The 16,039-nt window shown below is 45.8% G+C and overlaps 2 long non-coding RNA genes across 6 annotated transcripts in view; one reads left to right on the top strand and one right to left on the bottom strand.

Moving 5' to 3' along the window:
* The window catches only part of LOC106007677 (uncharacterized), a 57,559-nt gene that overhangs the window by 21,330 nt on the left and 20,190 nt on the right, over positions 1–16,039 (top strand). The window lies entirely within an intron of this gene.
* Positions 1,375–16,039, bottom strand: part of LOC147827364 (uncharacterized) — a 37,785-nt gene continuing 23,120 nt past the window's right edge. For both annotated transcript variants that reach the window (XR_015452481.1, XR_015452480.1), the window contains one exon: positions 1,375–14,360. This is a non-coding gene — a long non-coding RNA (uncharacterized LOC147827364). The remainder of the gene's footprint in view (positions 14,361–16,039) is intronic.

The following is a 16,039-nucleotide window of genomic DNA, read 5'->3' on the forward strand; positions in this document are numbered from 1 at the left end:
ATACTTTGATTTTTTTTGGTACTGAGGATTAAACCTAGGGACTTCACACTGAGGTGCATCCCCAGCTCTTTCTTAAAATTTTGAGACAGGATTTCACTGTCTCACTGAGTTTCCCAGGCTGGACTTGAATTTGGGAGCCTCCTGCCTCAGCTTCCCAGAGTACTCATATGTAGCAATTGTTTTAAAACAGCTTCCTGGGGTGGTAGTGAGGCTGGAGAACTCCACCAAAGTTTTATTCTGGATGTAGTGAAAACAAAGCATTCCAAAAACTCCCACAAAGCTAATAATGGTCCTTGCTCAGGAAGCACTTAAGCAAACAAAGGCTGAAACACTTTTTATCTAGATTTCCTAGAACTGTAGTCGTTGCAAGGGCTAAACTCAATTATCAAAACTCATTGACTCTGAAATGTAACTTCCATATACTACTGCCCATTCCAATTCATCAGACAGGCAGCTGTTATGCTGTTAATGTAATCACCGCGTGCCGAGATATTAATCTGTCTTCCAAGTATGAAAGAGGACAGTTTGGATTCTCTGATGCAGGTGTGCGTGTTTGCCAGGTCACAGCTGGCCAGGGGTTTGTTGCTCGATGACTTCATGAACAAATCAATCGCTGTTCCCTTCAGCTGACCTTAGGGCCGTCTCCGCAGGCTAGCTTTTTCTCTATTGCAATATAAAAATTAGATTTCAGTCCTTGTGATTTATGCAGTGCTATTTCTTCCAGAAGTTCACGGCACACTGTGCATGTTAGCAAGGTCTCAATGAGACAAGGAGGGGGTGCTCTATAATTGTTTCTAGTTGCCAAGTATGCCAGCCAGTGTAGAAAGGGGACAAACTGGCCACCCAATCCTGTCCACCCACGCCCAGGGTCGCAGGTTATCCTGCAGGTCACATTAGAGGCTTCAGGAGCATGAATGTCATTGGGCCAGGGGCTTGATGCTAAGCCATCACACTGAGCATGGACTTGTGTCTTAGTCACTTTTTTGCTGCTGGGACAAAATATCTGACACCTAGCACTTCAAGGAAGAGAGGGTTATCTTGGCTCACATTTTTAGAGGATTCAGTCCATAGTCATTTGGCTCCAAGGCAGGAAGGGACTGGTGGAAGGGTCGGGTGGAGAAAGCCAGTCATGTCATGGAGGTTAGGAAGCAAAGGGGTGAGGGACGATCTGGGGAGGGAGATAAACACTTCCAGGTCACCTCCCCAGTGATCACCCCTCTTTTTTGGCCAGGCCCCGCCTCCTAACAGCACATTTAACTACAGGGATTCCTCATTTATTAAAAAAAATTTTTTTTTATTAGTACATATTTGCAGTACATATTGTTTACATTCATCTTAGGGAGTAGGTACATGTATGTACTCAACATATCTTGATTCTTTTTTTTTTTTTTTGGTACCTGGGATCAAACTTAGGACCTTGCGCTTGCAAGGCAGGTGCGGTGCCACTGAGCTAAATCCCTGGTATAGGGATTCCTGATTTAATGACTGAGTCATATTCTTGTGACTCGGTCATTAAATGAATTGGCTAGTAAATGAGAAATTGTAGATAGTATGTATGTTACAATATTCAGAACAAAGAAATGGTCAAAGGAAACTCCAACCTGATGACTTCGCTTTTATTTGCATAATTCTTACGTGCAGTACTGGAATGTATAACAGAACATAAAATTACAGTACAGTGCTATACAGGATGATCAGCAAAAATTACAATACTATGTAAACGAGATGTACTGTACAAAAAAAAGACATTGAGACTCTGTAAACAAGATAGAATCTACACACACACACACACACACACACACACACACACACACACACAAAGACAGTTGTGAGCCCAAGCAGAGGGCCATAAGTCTGAACAGTGCGCTTTGGTGGTAGGTCCGAACAGTCATTAAGCAGGTCTGTCATTAAGTGGAGAATATCCACACTGAACTCACCCATGGACGAACCCTTTGATGAGTATAGTGATCTCATGTTCCAGTCACCTTCCAAACACATGAGGCTTTTGGGGGACACGGACACTCCAGAGGTAAACCTTCCCAACGTGTTTCTCCTAAGCCTCAGAGAGTTCAGCTAAAACCCTTCTTCAAAATTTGGACCCAATTTCCCTGGAATTTTCTCGCTGCAGAGTCCTGGCCAGAGGATTCCGCAATCACATGGCCTTCCTGTTTTCCTTTGCTAGCTGATCAGTGTCCATGAGGAATCTGTGAATCCACAGTGCATTCATTGAACACCCAGGTGCGAGTGAAGCAGCAAAGTGTAACTATATCTTCTCCATCAAAATATGCACACTTCCCCTGTCCTGCTATCCCCTGTCTATCCCCACCCAGTTTTGGGACCTCATTTTCCTGGTTATTTTCAGGGAAAAATGCAATTCCTTTGGAATCCTGACACGGGTGGATGCGGGTTGAAATGTGGACCCCTGGCTCTTTCTGAACCAGGTGTAATTCTTTTTCTCCCAACATCCCCTAGCTAGATTCAGAAGTCGGTTTCATCTGGTCTGATTCACAGATCTGTCATAGATTTCCTATGTTTCTGATCAGTTACCATGGATATTGCTTTTGTTATCACAGTTCTCTGTAGCTGGTAGCTGTGCTTTTGTGGGTTTTACTCACCGTAAGAACTAATCTGGGCAAAGCTCTCAGGATAAACCTTGTTTGTTTGTTTTAAATTCTTTCTACTGGAGGTAGCAGGATGACAGATCCAGGGGAAGCGGTGGGGAGGGGAGCCGAAATAAATTTGCCATATGCTTGTTTATTACCAAACATTTGCATCTCATTTTCACTCAGAGCATAAATTTCCAGTGTGGCTTACGCTTTGGAGACACTTGGCTCTGAGGTTGCCGGAGTTGGAGACCCCCCTCGATCACTTCCATCCCCCCTCCATCGCGTTACACTGCAGGATATGATGGGTCTACCTGTTTGTCTTCTTTCTCCCTTCCAGTGCCGGCTGCTGTGGATTCGGTTTTGTGTTTGCCATCCCCAAAACCGAGCACAGTGGCGCGGGGCCTAGAGAGATCTTGACATGTGTTGAATGAATGAGTGGATGTTTTCTTGCCTCTCTTCTTGTACTCAGCTGAAAAGTACGATTAAATCTAAGATTCCTGCTTTAAGACAGGGCTTCTCTGGTCATAAGAAAAAGAAAAAAACACCCAAAGACCGAAGGCTGGGAATCAAGAGGGACATATGCAGGCTACTAGGGCCCAGGGAAAGCTGGTGGTTTGAGAATCACTGCAGCAAGGGGGCTGTTCCAGACCCCCAGGAGTAGGGGTTTTCGGGTTCCACTCTGCTGCTGTACTGTGACACAAGCCAGCGAGACTATGGTGGCCCCCAGCTCGAAGCCCTCTCTCTCTTGCTCCCCCGGCTTCTCATCTGTAAGTCCACATCTTGTCTCCGCACCTGTTGTGGGGCAATTTGGTGCTGGTGTAAGAGAACTGGTCTCACAGTGGCCTGAGACTGAAGAGAGAGAGGCAGGTGGAGGCAGGATTGAACAAAGTGCAGGATATCGGGGACTTACTGATCCAGTAGGGTCCTGGGCAGCAGCAGAGTCAGTTGGTTCCTTGCAGTTTGGATCAGAAAGATGGGCATATTTATGATCAGGACAAAAGTGACTTCATCCTGGTTGTAGTGAACCTGGTGTATCTTAAGGTAATATAGAAGAGTGAGGCACATCCCTGGAGATAGGGTCTGACTGTAAAGCCCACATGTGACTCTAGTAATGGATTTGCCAGGAGACTACTCAGAAAAAACTAGCTGAGGCTACTCAGCGGTCATGGAGTTTCCAAATCAAGATGGCTGCCGTCACGTCAAGCTGTCTCCATACAGCGCTATAAATTCCACTGGTCCACATTTCTTCTCCCTCCTGGCTTCAGTTCTACAAAGCCCACCAGGGCCTCTCTGGCTTCTTTCTACCTTTTGATGTTTCATTTTTATTTATTTATTTACTTATTTTGTGGTACTGGGGGTTGAACCCTCGGCCTTTGCTGTGAGCTACATCCCCAGCCCTTTTTTATTTTTATTTTTTATTTTATGACAGGGCGTTGTAAGTTGCTAAGTTGCCCAAGTTGGGCTCAAACTTGGGATCCTCCTGTCTCAGATTCCAAGAGTTCTGAGAGGTAGGTGTGTGTTGCTGCACCTGGCTCCTTGTGATGTTTTAATGTCAACTTTTAGCATTAATCATTACATTTTCTCAGCTCTACAATTTCTTCTTTCAAATGCCCCAGAGTCAGGAGCTGATGGGTCCAGCTCATGTTAGGGCAGCATACAGCATACCATGGATTGGCTGTCCCTGGTTGGAGTTATGGTCCAGTCAAATACGGCTAAGGGTCAATATCATGTGCTACACAACTGCCAACTGGGCAGTTTTTGCCAAAGGCTGGGGGCAGGGCCTGGGCGGTCATTTATTGTCATCCTTGAAACAGTTGCCATTGGGTAGCCAGAGTGTGGTTTCGGGGGTGGGATCAGCTGATGGGCAGGGCTGTGGAGGCCAATCCTGACGATTCCATCTCCTCCCTGCTGTTCTTGGTTGGCACAGCATCCCCTACGGCAGGGATGATTGCAGGGATGGTTTATAAATCAGTTCAATCTTCTCTCTCAGGCACGGCTGGAGAGGAAATGCCACTGCTCCTAAGGGAGGGCTATGGGGACATCGCTGTGCACGGAGGGCAGAGCCTAGAGCTGCCCAGGGCTATTCTTGCTGGTCCCCCGGGATGACAGCCCCAGCCCAAGAGAGCAGACCCAGCGAGCATGGCAGGGCAGAGGAGCAGAAGTCATGATGAGTGGGGTGCCCAAAGCCCACACTTTCTCTGCCCCACAGGCATGTGACCCAACACATTTCCTTCTCTGGATGGGCTTCTGTCATCTGCAGCAGGCCGCATGGTGGAGGCAGAGGGGTCGCTGGATGGAGGGCCAGTTGTGGCCATGTAGGTGATGCATGGATCGTGGATTCATTTCATCTTGCGAACTCCTGCAGCTCACAGGCAGGCTGGGCCTTCCCACAGGGCCCTGTGTTCGGCTTGTGTCTCTGCTGTCATTGCTTTAAAATTCCTAGTAGTTTTTTTTTTTTCTTAAACAAAGGGGTCACATTTTCATCTTACAGTCAGCCCCTACTGGTGCTCTAGACACTTCTGGGGAGGTGATGAACTATGGAGAAAAGGGATTGTGTGGACGGTGGGGCACTGTATAAAGCAGTTGCTGTTTATAAGCCTCTTGTCCTTCTACCCCAGGACAAAAGGCACCACGTACATCTCCCATCTACTGTCTACCTGCGCTTGCTGCCAGGAGCCTCCCGTTCACACCATCCGCCGATGGGCCACTCGGTCCGCTAAGCTTCTGTGTAGACCGGAAGTGTTCTCTGCTCTGGAGAGCTTTCATTACTGTGCAAGTGTCTTTCCCATTTCTAAGAATGTGGGGAGCACAGGACTGTAGTTAGGGTTTAATCGCTCGATTAACAGCTAAATAAACAAGCAAAGCAAACGCAGATGCGTGCACACACACGCGCACACACACATGAACTATGTGTGCTGGGCCTGACTTAGAATCTGCTGTTCTACTTGGAATTCCCTCTGCTTTTCTGGGACCTGTTCTAGGCCTGCGGCCCAATCGCCTGCCTTTATCTATGCATGTGTCCATGTACAGTATGCATGTGTCCCCACCGGGTGTGGCTCATGTGTCCCAGGTGGAGACGATGGCGGTCTGATTCAGCCCGTCCTGTCTTCCTGCTAATGCTGTCGCCCAGTGAGTATTACTTTGGAGATAATTAATGTGTCCTATTTTAGTGCAGAAATATACCTTGTTCCAGGTCACATGACAAATGTAACCATAAAAAGTTAAAAATGCTATTATTTAAAATTTATTTTCTCATAAAAAATGGTTCCTGCAATGATCATAATTTGAATAACTTACTCTATAGTTATAATACATTATGCCTGGCTCAGGGCCAGGCTCCGTAATCCAGGAGCCCAGCAAGATCTCAGTCTGAGGCTGGAGCTGCCTGGCTCTGACAGCTCCTCCTTCCTGGCAGGCCCAATTCCTGGCCTGTTCCATTTGTAGAAACAGAATCTGCAGCTTCAGATTAGCCCATTTCACTGTGTTGCTTTAGAAATTCTTGTTTTATAGTTAGCATGCAGGTTTAAAAATTCTTATTTTATTTTTATTTTTTTGGTTTTTTGAGTCAGGGTCTTATTACGTAGTTCAGGCTGGCCTTGACCTCACTGTGTAGCCCTGGATGGCCTTGAACTCATGGCGATCCTTCTGCCCCCACGGGATTATAGGCATGTGCCACCATGTCCAGCTAGTGACTTTAATTCTTAGCTAAAGGAAAGTGTGTGATGCTGGTTGTCCCCTTTGTGCTTCACCAATGATCGTTAACCTTCTTTGGGGACACCTGCCACTCCTGTGGGTGTCTGTCCTGAGAGTCGTCTGAAGTGTCTGGATGCAGGAAGTCCATGGTTATTGCTTAGTGATGGACAGTGGACGGCCCAAGAAGCCTTCACAGCTCCTGGGGCAGGTGAGGGTGCAGGTGCCCACCTGGTAGAGCTGTAGCTCAGCCAATGACAGCAGTAAGCTTGCAGGTCCCTGCCAGGTGTGCACCACCATGCCAGTGGAAATGGGTTTTCCTGGGGTTGCCAGAGCTCTATTCCCACTGGAGGCTCTGCAGAAGAATCTCTTTCCTCTCTGCCCACCTCTGAAAGGCCACCTACATTCCTTGGCTTGTGGTCCCTTCCCCATCCCCCAAGCCAGCAGCACTGTATCTTGGACCTTTCTCTAACTCTCTCTGCAAGGATACCCTTTCCCCAGTGGACAGTGGGTGCCTATTTTCCCCAAAACCACACAGGCTCCTGGCCAGTGTTGAGCGAATAAAATTCATCCTCACTGGTGGATTCGGAGTCGTGTGCCGTCAGCACCCCTGCTGACCTGCAGGGTAAGGGCAGGAATCGGAAAATATTCTTCCCTCTCCAAACCAGGAGTTCCCCGAGTGTGGGTCACCATTGCCAGCCCCGACCCCATCTCCATTTTTCCTCTGTGCCCGGTACGGTTTTGCTTTGTTTCTCTTGGTGTGGCCCATGGGACAGGCGCCCCCGCCCCCCGCCTGCATGGTGATGGGATCACCGGTGACTCCCAGGGACCCCGAGATCTGAGAGGCTCAGTCTCGAGGACCCTGTACCACCTAAGCTGCATTCTTGCCAGGCCCAGCTCAGTTCCTCTCCAGCCTCTCCTCGGGTGTCCGGGGCGTGGATTCCTGCAGCTTCGAGGGAGCAGAAGGCAAATATCCACGCTGCCCTTGCTGTCTGAGCCCTCCCAGCTGGCAGCGGAAGGGGCTCTGCCTGGCATGCCCAGCTGGGGTGGCATCTCTGGGCTGCACCCCAGGGACCGGCCAGTGCCCCAGCTGCTGCCTCTCTTGGGTGGACAGTGCCTGGGGCAGCGCTCGATGCCTGTCCACCTCCTGTGGGCAGATGCAGAGGCGCAGGTGTGAAGCGGCTTTGACCTTGGCGTTTGGGCAGAGCCCTCTGTCTCTGAAATGTTTCAACACGTTGGCCTGGTACCTTCCAAGGGCTGGGGAGTTTTGGCAGAGTGGCCGATAAGTATTTTTAGTTCCTTCCTCCTTAATGTTTGCCAGAAAACCACAGTCATTACTCATGAGCGGGAGCAGCTTCCTCCCTCCCAGGCTCCAGAAGAGTCCGGCTCACCCTCCGATGCCCATGGCGGTGCCCTGGCCCGGGCCTCGAGCTGTCTCTGGAGTCACCGAATTGCTGACACCTGCGACAAAGCAGAACGCTGCCCATTTTTTTAATAGAATACAAAGGCTGATTAAAATATACGGTGTGTGTTTATATAAAAGTTACTACAGTAAAAGATATGTTGCCATGAATCCCCATCAAAACACTGCCCTGGTTTTGAACTTCCTTCTTTCCTTCTCTCTCGCTTTTTTTTTGATGGGGGGGGTACTGAGGATGGAACTCAGGACCTTCTGCCTGTAAGGCAAGTGGCAGAACCACTGAGCTAAATCCCCCGCCCTTCTTTTCTTTTCTCTCTTTCTTTCTCTCTCTCTCTCTCTCTCTCTCTTTTTTTCTGACAGTGTCTCACTAAGTCACTAAGTTGCTCAGGCTGGGCTTCAATATAAGATCCTCTTGTCTCAGCCTCCCAGATCATAGATGTGTGACACCACATCTGGCTTTGTTCTTGCCACTTTCTGAAGCAGTTCTGGAGGGTCTCTTTTTTTGTTTGTTTGTTTGTTTTTGGTACCGGGGATCGAACTCGGGTCCTTGTGCTTGAGCAGCAGCTAAATCCCCAGCCCCCTGGAGGGTCTCTTTTGTGAGAGTCTTTTGGTTGCGTTGTTGTGGCTGCCTCGATGTCCTGATGGATTCAAAATGTTCATGGCACTTTATTCGCTAGACCTGGCACCATGCGACTTCCAGCCCTTCCCCAAAGTGACAGTGATCACGAAAGGGAAACATTTTCAATTGTTTCAGGAAATTGAGACAGCACAACTAAAGATACTCGTGAAGGAGGGCTTCCAGAATTACTTTGAAAAGTGGCAACAGGGGCAGGGATTTAGGTCAGTGGTTTTACCGGCTGATGCACAAGCGCAAAGACCCGAGTTCGATCCCTGGTACCAAAAAAAAAAAGTGGCAAGAACAATTGGATCAGTGTGTTCAAGGTGGGGGTGCTGGGGGGTGGGTGGGATTTTGCGAGAGATTCATGGCACGGTGTCTTTTACTGGAATAAATTTAAGAAAAATGAAACATTCACCGCATTTTTGATCACCCCTCATAGGTCTTGAGCTTTTTCCTTTAATTAATCATGTTAAATCATGGTGAAATATGTATCCTGAATTTACCACTTTACCTGCTCTTCAGCGCGCCTCCAGCGCCCTGAGGGATACTCACATGGCTCTGCAGCCACCACCACCTTCAGACTCCGGAACTCTTCATCTTGCATGGCGAAGCTGTGTCCCTACTAAACTCTAAGTCCCCATCCTCCCTTCCCCAGCCTGGGCAGCCTCATTCTACTCCCAGGTTTTGTTTTCTGGGTTTTTTCATCTTTGTTTCTGTTGCAGTGCTTGCCGTGGAGCCCAGGGTCTAGCTGCAGGCCAGGCAGGTGCTGTAGCCCAGGCCGGGAGCCACACCTCAGCCCTACACTGGACTTCCTGTTGCGGCTTTCACCTCTCTCAGGACTTCCTGTGGCTGGAGGCACACAGTGTGCCCAGCCCGTCAAGATTCAGCCGTGGTGTAGGACCCAGAGCTTTGTACCCCTTTAATCACTTGTCTAGTTGATAAGAGAAATGCTGAATTAGAACACAAGTGTGCTTTTTGCTGTCAGGCAACTCGTTTCTGATCAGCAGGGATATCTGCTAAGGTAAGGCAGGATCTGCTTTTAGAAAAATGCTGGCGAACCAGGAGCATGCAAAATGCAGGGGACCCCTTGCCGCCTTCTTGGGGATGGGGGTGGCGTGGGCAAAGACGCTGGGGATACTCCGCCCGCACTGGGGGGCCTCCTTCCACAAATACGGGGACACCAAGTCCCTCTGCCAAGGGGAAAGTTCCTGCACCCTCAGCATCTTCCATCCCAGTACCCGTGTGGATCTCAGTTTAATGGCAGTGCCTTTCCCACCGAAAGCAGCGAAGCTCCCTTGGAAAAATCTCACCCTCAGTGGAGGCCTAATAGCCTGAAGGATCTAGTTCAGTAGACACAGGATTCTTCTGTGAAGCACTTTCCAAATGAAGTGCACACTTTGGGATTAATTAAACTCTTTTCTAGCTGCCTGCCAGTGTAACCTTTCTTTTATGCTTCTTAGGGGGGTACACGAGTAAAAAGTCAAATCTATTATGTTCATGACTCGGAGGGAAAGATCTGGGACAAAATTACCTTACACACTGTGTTTTTTCCTTTTTCTTTTTTTAAATTTCTGACTACTGGATCAAATAAAGAGCTGTCTGAGCTGTGTGTCACTAAGCAAGAGACTAAGCCCAGGAGGGGAGTGGCTCGGGATTAAAGCGATAGAAGCCAAAGGGAAGTGACACAGACGACAGCATGAGTCCTCAGTTGCTTCGCACCCTGACGGGGGTGTTGGGGGAACACGAAAGAGGAGGCAAAAGTTGAGCGCTGACTGTAGAAGCCTTGGTTCGTGTTCTTGTTCGGGTCTCACTGCGTTTTTGAGTGCATGACATTTAATTAATTTTACAGTTAATTCTTTTCACCGTTCCATTTTTGACAGTGTCGCTCTCCCGTCTCTCAGCTGGTTGGGAAAAATCTGTATCAGTCATTAGCCTCGCTCAAGTGCAGACAGGGTCATCTGGCCCTGGCAGGGGATGTGACAGGATTTCAGTGCGGAGACAGCTTCCTGGAAGCATTGTCCAGAGCCTCTGTCTCTGTGTCCCTAGTGTACTCTCAGCTTCCTTCTCCTTGACTTCAATCTCTCGGATTATTGAAAGAATGTTTGCCTTTTTAAGATTTTTTTTCCCCGATACTGAGGATGGAACCCAGGATCCTCCGCCCTTTTTATTTTTATTTTGAAACAGCGTCTTGCTAAGACACTAAGTTGCCCAGGTTGGGCTCAAACTTTGATCCTCTTTCCTCGGCCTCCTGAGGGCTGGTATTATAGGCGTGAGCCACTATGTCCAGCTCAGATTAGTGGTTTTAAGTATATTCCCAAAGTTGTACATCTGCCTCTAAATCCTTTAAATACAGGACATTTTTGTCCCCACCCCACTGAAAGGTAACCCTAGCTCTATTATCACTTTCCATTCTTCCCGTCTCAACTCATTGGCAGCTACCAATTTCCCACATCTTCGCTAGTCTTTGTTATTTTTCTTTTTCTTATGGCTGTCTTGTGTGTGGGAGATGGTTTTGATTTGCATTTCCTAATTATTTATGATTTTGAGTGTCTTTTCATGAGCTTTTTGGTTATTATATATCTTCTTTGGGAAAATTTCTATACAAATCTCTTATCTTTTATTTATTTGTTCATTTTGTGGTACTGGGATGGAACCCAGGCCCTCAGTCATGCTAAGCAAGAGCTCTACTGGTAAATGACACCCCCAGCCTTTATATATATTTCAAAATTAGATTTCCAATTTACTGTTGAGCTCTAAGAATTCTTTTTTTTTGGTACAGGGGATCAAAGTCGGGACCTTGCGCTTGCAAGGCAGGTGACGGAACCACTGAGCTAAATCCCCAGGCCTGTAAGAATTCTTATACATTCTGGATATTAGACCTGGATCAAATAAATGATTTGGATAGATTTTATCCCATTCTAGGTTTATCTTCTCATCTTCTTCATGGTGCTTGGAATCATAAAAGTTTAAAACTTTGGTGAAGTTCAATTTATCTGGTTTTTCTTTTGTCAGTAATGCTTTTCATGTTATAGCTAAGAAATCACTGCCTATCCATGGTCATGAAAGTTTTTTATTCCTATTTTCTTCTAAGATTTTTATTTTTTTCTTTTTGCTTTGTTTTGAGACAGAGTCTCCCTATGTAGCCCGGGCTGGCCTTGAACTCATGGTGATCCTCCTGCCTCAGTCTCCAGTGCTAGGATTACAGGCATGCACCACAACGCCTGGTTTAAGATTTTTATTTTTAGTCTTATTTTTTACGTTTAACTCTCTGGTAAGGATTGTGTTGAATCTGTGCACCAATTGGGGGTATTGCCATATCAGTGATGTAAAGTATCCTAATCTATGATCATGGATTCCATTATTTAAGTCTTCTTTAATTTCTTTCAGTAAGGGATATTTTCTTTTTTTTTGGTACCGGGGATCGAACTTGGGTCCTTGCACTTGTGCAATAGGCAGCAAAACCACTGAACTAAATCCCCGGCCCCCAGTAAGGGATATTTTCTATTTTTTTTTGGTAGCGGGGATCGAACTCGGGTCCTTGCGCTTGCAGGACAGGCAGCAGAACCACTGAGCTAAATCCCTGGCCTCTTTTCTACATTTTTAAATTTTGAGTTTTTGATGCAGGTGTAAATGGAATTTTTTTCTAAATTTTGTTTTCCTATTGTTCATTGGTAGTACACAGACATACAACTGATTTTTTCATATTGCTTTCTGTGTCTTGCAGCATTGCTTGAAATTATTAGTTCTAATGGAGGTGGTGTGTTTGTGTGTGTGTGTGTGTGTGTGCGCCCATGTGTATTCCCTAGGACTTTCTATATATGAGGTCATACCATCTATGAGTAGAGACAGTTTTACTTCTTTGACAATTTAGATGCTGTTTTTCCTTGCCTAATTTCCCTGGCTTTAGAGCCTTCGGTACAATGTCCAATGGGCCTGGTGGGGGAGAGTATCTTTGAGTTACTCTTGATTTTGGAAGAAGAATATTCAATCTGCCATCATCAAGTATGATATTAACTGGACCTTTTACAGATAAGGGAGTCCCTTCTATTCCTGTTCTGGGAGTGCTGTTAATGTCACAAGGTGTTGGGTTTTGTCAAATGCTTTGCCTGCAACTATTGAATAGTTACGTTATCTCAGCTTTACTCAGTTAATATGGTGTACTATGTTGATCGATTTTCATATGTTAAGCCAACATTGTATCCTGAGATAAATCCTATTTGATCACATAACCCTTTTAATGTGGTTCAATTTGCTAGTATTGCCAGTATTTGCTGGTATTGCTGGATTTGATTTGCTAGTATTTTGTGAGGGATATCTGTACTGTGTGTGATTTTCTTGTGATACTTTTGTCTGTTTTCGGTACCAAGGAATTCTTGAGGGAGTTGGGAAATATTCTATCTTGCTTTATATTTTGGAAGAGTTTGTGAAAGGTTGGTTTTAATTTTTCTTTAAACATTTGGTAGAATCCAGTGAATTGTGGGCCTAGGCTTTTTGAATGTGTGTTTGCTCGGGTAATTTCTTCCTCCCTCCCTCTTATTTCTCCCTCCCTCCCTTCCTTCTCTCTCTCTCTCTTTCTCTCTTTCTTTCTTACTTTCTTTCTTTCTTCTTTCTTTTGTTCTTTCTTTCTTTCTTTCTTTCTTTCTTTCTTTCTTTCTTTCTTTCTTTCTTTCTTTCAGACAGAGTCTAGCTATGTAGTACAGGCTGGCCTTGCACTCATTATGTAGCCCAGGCTGATCTCAAACTTGCAGGGATCCTTCTGTCTCAGCCTCCAGAGTCCTGGGATTACAGGCGTGTGTCACCATGCCTGGCATGGTGGGGGTAATTTTTTGATAACTAATTCAGTCTCTTTAATTGCTATAAGCGTTCAGGTTTTCTATTTCTGTTTGGGTCACTTTTTGAGTTTCCCCTTTTCTCTTAATGATTGATACTTAAATTGTCATTTTAAATTCTTCTATCAGTCACTTTTCAAACTTTAAATAATGGGATTGTATTTTGATTTCTTGTATATCAACTGGCCACAATTTCATCTGATCCTCTACTTTGTCACCCTGCCTTTCTTTCTTCCTTCCTTATCATAACATTTATCAGGTTGCATTCTCCCCTGCAACATAACCAAGCCTGGGCATGGTCTACATTTTGAATATCAAAATTAAAAACCAATAAATGGCTTTCTGTGATCATGACAGCCTCAGGAGTGCCCAACACCTGGCCCAATAGTGGACTCTGTCCCATTTTTCCAAATGTAAAAAGAATTGTTATATTACATCAGCTGCTTCACATTATGTCACATTTTGTTTGCTTCATCTTGGACCATTATTTCTCATTTTCTTTCTCTCTTCCTCCCCTTCCCTTCCCTTCCCTTCCCTCCCCTCCTCTCCCCTCTCCTTCCCTTCCCTTCCTTTCTGTTTTTTAAAACAAGGTTTTGCTCTGCAGTTCATGCTAGTCCTGAACTCATTATGTAGCTCAGGCTGGCCTCAAACTTTTGGTGATCCTCCTGCCTCAGCCTCCCGAATACTGGGATTACAGGTGTGCACCCCCTCCAGACTTATGATGTTTTTCAGGAGTGTCTAGTTGCCTTTCTTTTCTTTTGTTCTGGTGTGGATTGTCTTAGTTTTATCCTCAATTCTTTTTCAAGCTCTTCACAATACCATCTATTCCATTGAATCTCTCCTTTCACTAGAGATCTTCCTTGTCACACTCTGCTCTCCTTTCCAAGCTGGATGGTTGCTCACTACCTTCCCAGCAGCTTTTGGAAGCAATTCTCCTCGTGCTGCCTCTAACTCCTGCCCCTTGCTCTCGCCTCAGCTGAGTCACCTCAGTTTCCCTGAGCCACCTCAGTTTCCCTGAGCCCTGGCTTTTCCCTTGTCTTAGTTACTTTTTTGTTGCTGGGACACGATACCCAACACTGCAATTTAAAGAAGGAAAGGTTTATTTAGCTCACAGTTTGTAGACATTTGAGTCCATAGTTGGCCTCCTCCAAGGCAGGGTGGTGTGGCAGAGGGGCATCCCAGAGAAGAAACAGCCCCTGGAATGGCAGCAGGAAGGAGAGAGACATCAGGAAGGAGGGGGGGCGGGATATACCCTTCCAGGCCACACCCCCAACGACCTCCTCCTCCAAATAGGCTTCACCTCCCAACATCACATTTAGCTATAAACTCATCAGTGGATTAATCCACTATCACACTCCCATGATCCAGTCACCACCCAAAAGCCCATGAGGCTTTGGGGGGGCATCTAGATATGAACCATGACATCCCTCTCTCCTAGTTCATTGTTTCTTCTTTCTCTTTTTTCTTCTCCTCTTCTCTTTCTTTCTCCTCCTCCTCCCCTTCCTCTTTCTCCCTTTTCCTCTTCTCCCCTCCCCCCCTCTGTCCACTTCCTCTTCCATTTCTTGTTCTCAGACAGGGTCTCACTAAGTTGCCCTGGCTGGCCTCAAACTTGTGATGCTCTTGCCTTGGGCTCCCTGGAGTGCTGGGATGATAGGCATGCACCACCACACCCAGCTCTAGCCTTTGTCTTTCTGAATCATTTCATTTTCCTGTCATTCAGGAACTTGGCCTTACCTCAGTTTCCCCATCTCTTAAAGGAATAGTTTAGATCTTTCCAGAATATAACTTCCATGGAAGTTAGAGGCCAATGAGCTTGTACTGAAAATATGTCTCAAAGTGCCGGGAAAGAGGTGTGACATAGAATCAAGGAATCGATTTCATTGTTAATTTCTCATGACTTTCTCCTGGTTTTGACTAATTACCCATCCTGCAGGCTAGATTAATTTTGAATTTAATATCATTGTATGGAGTTCAATCAGAAAGAGGGATAATCAAGGTTAAAACTGTTATATAATTAAGTCTTAGTTTTTCTTTCCTATCTAAAATGGAAATGTTAAAAATTTACTTCTTTAATATTGAAATTAATCCAAATATTGATAAGTCTATCAGCAAGTATTTAAGGGAGATAATTTAATGCATAATCCCTGCTGAGCACTTATTAACCATAAGGCTGCCTATTCAAGTGGGCAGAATTAGTATTTGAATTAAGTGCCTCCCTGGAAATCTTTTGGCTTAATTCAACACATTAAAAAAAAAAGAGAGAGAAAAAGAAAAACAAATTGGATGTGGAAGTCCACTTTGTAAGAGGGAAAAGTCATTTTATTTTGAGCAGTAAATCTGGAACTCAAGCCCAAACGCCCTGGAGTCCTCAGGGCAGGCCAAGAGGATGTTCGGGCACCGACAGGCCTGGTGATATCTTACTTTGTATCATGAAGCAAATGGAGATGGTTCACATTTTAAACTTTGCATTAAGGGCCGGGGATTTAGCTTAGTGGCACTGTGCCTGCCTTGAAAGCTCAAGGTTCAGAGTTTGAGCCCTGGTACTGCAAAACAAACAAACAAACAACCCATAAAATAAACTTTGCATTAAAAATTCAGGACAAAAACAATTTAGGGTAAATTGATGGATAAATCATATAAAAATTAAAATGGCTGGGTGTGGTAGCCCATGTCTCTAATGCCAGCTACTCCAGAGGTTGAGGCAGGAGGCCCGCAGGTTCAAGGCCAACCTGGGCAACTTAGCAAGAACTTGTCTCAAAATGAAATTTTTTATGTATTTGTTTGTTTTTTGAGACAAGGTCTTGCTATGTATTCCAAGCTGGCTTTGAGCCTCGAACTCTTAGCTCTTTCTGCCTCAGCCTCCTGAGTGCTGGGA

The sequence above is a fragment of the Heterocephalus glaber genome, unplaced genomic scaffold (assembly GCF_053883595.1).
Source record: "Heterocephalus glaber isolate CG9 unplaced genomic scaffold, H.glaber_assembly_v1.0 deba00001447, whole genome shotgun sequence".
Taxonomy (NCBI): domain Eukaryota; kingdom Metazoa; phylum Chordata; class Mammalia; order Rodentia; family Bathyergidae; genus Heterocephalus; species Heterocephalus glaber.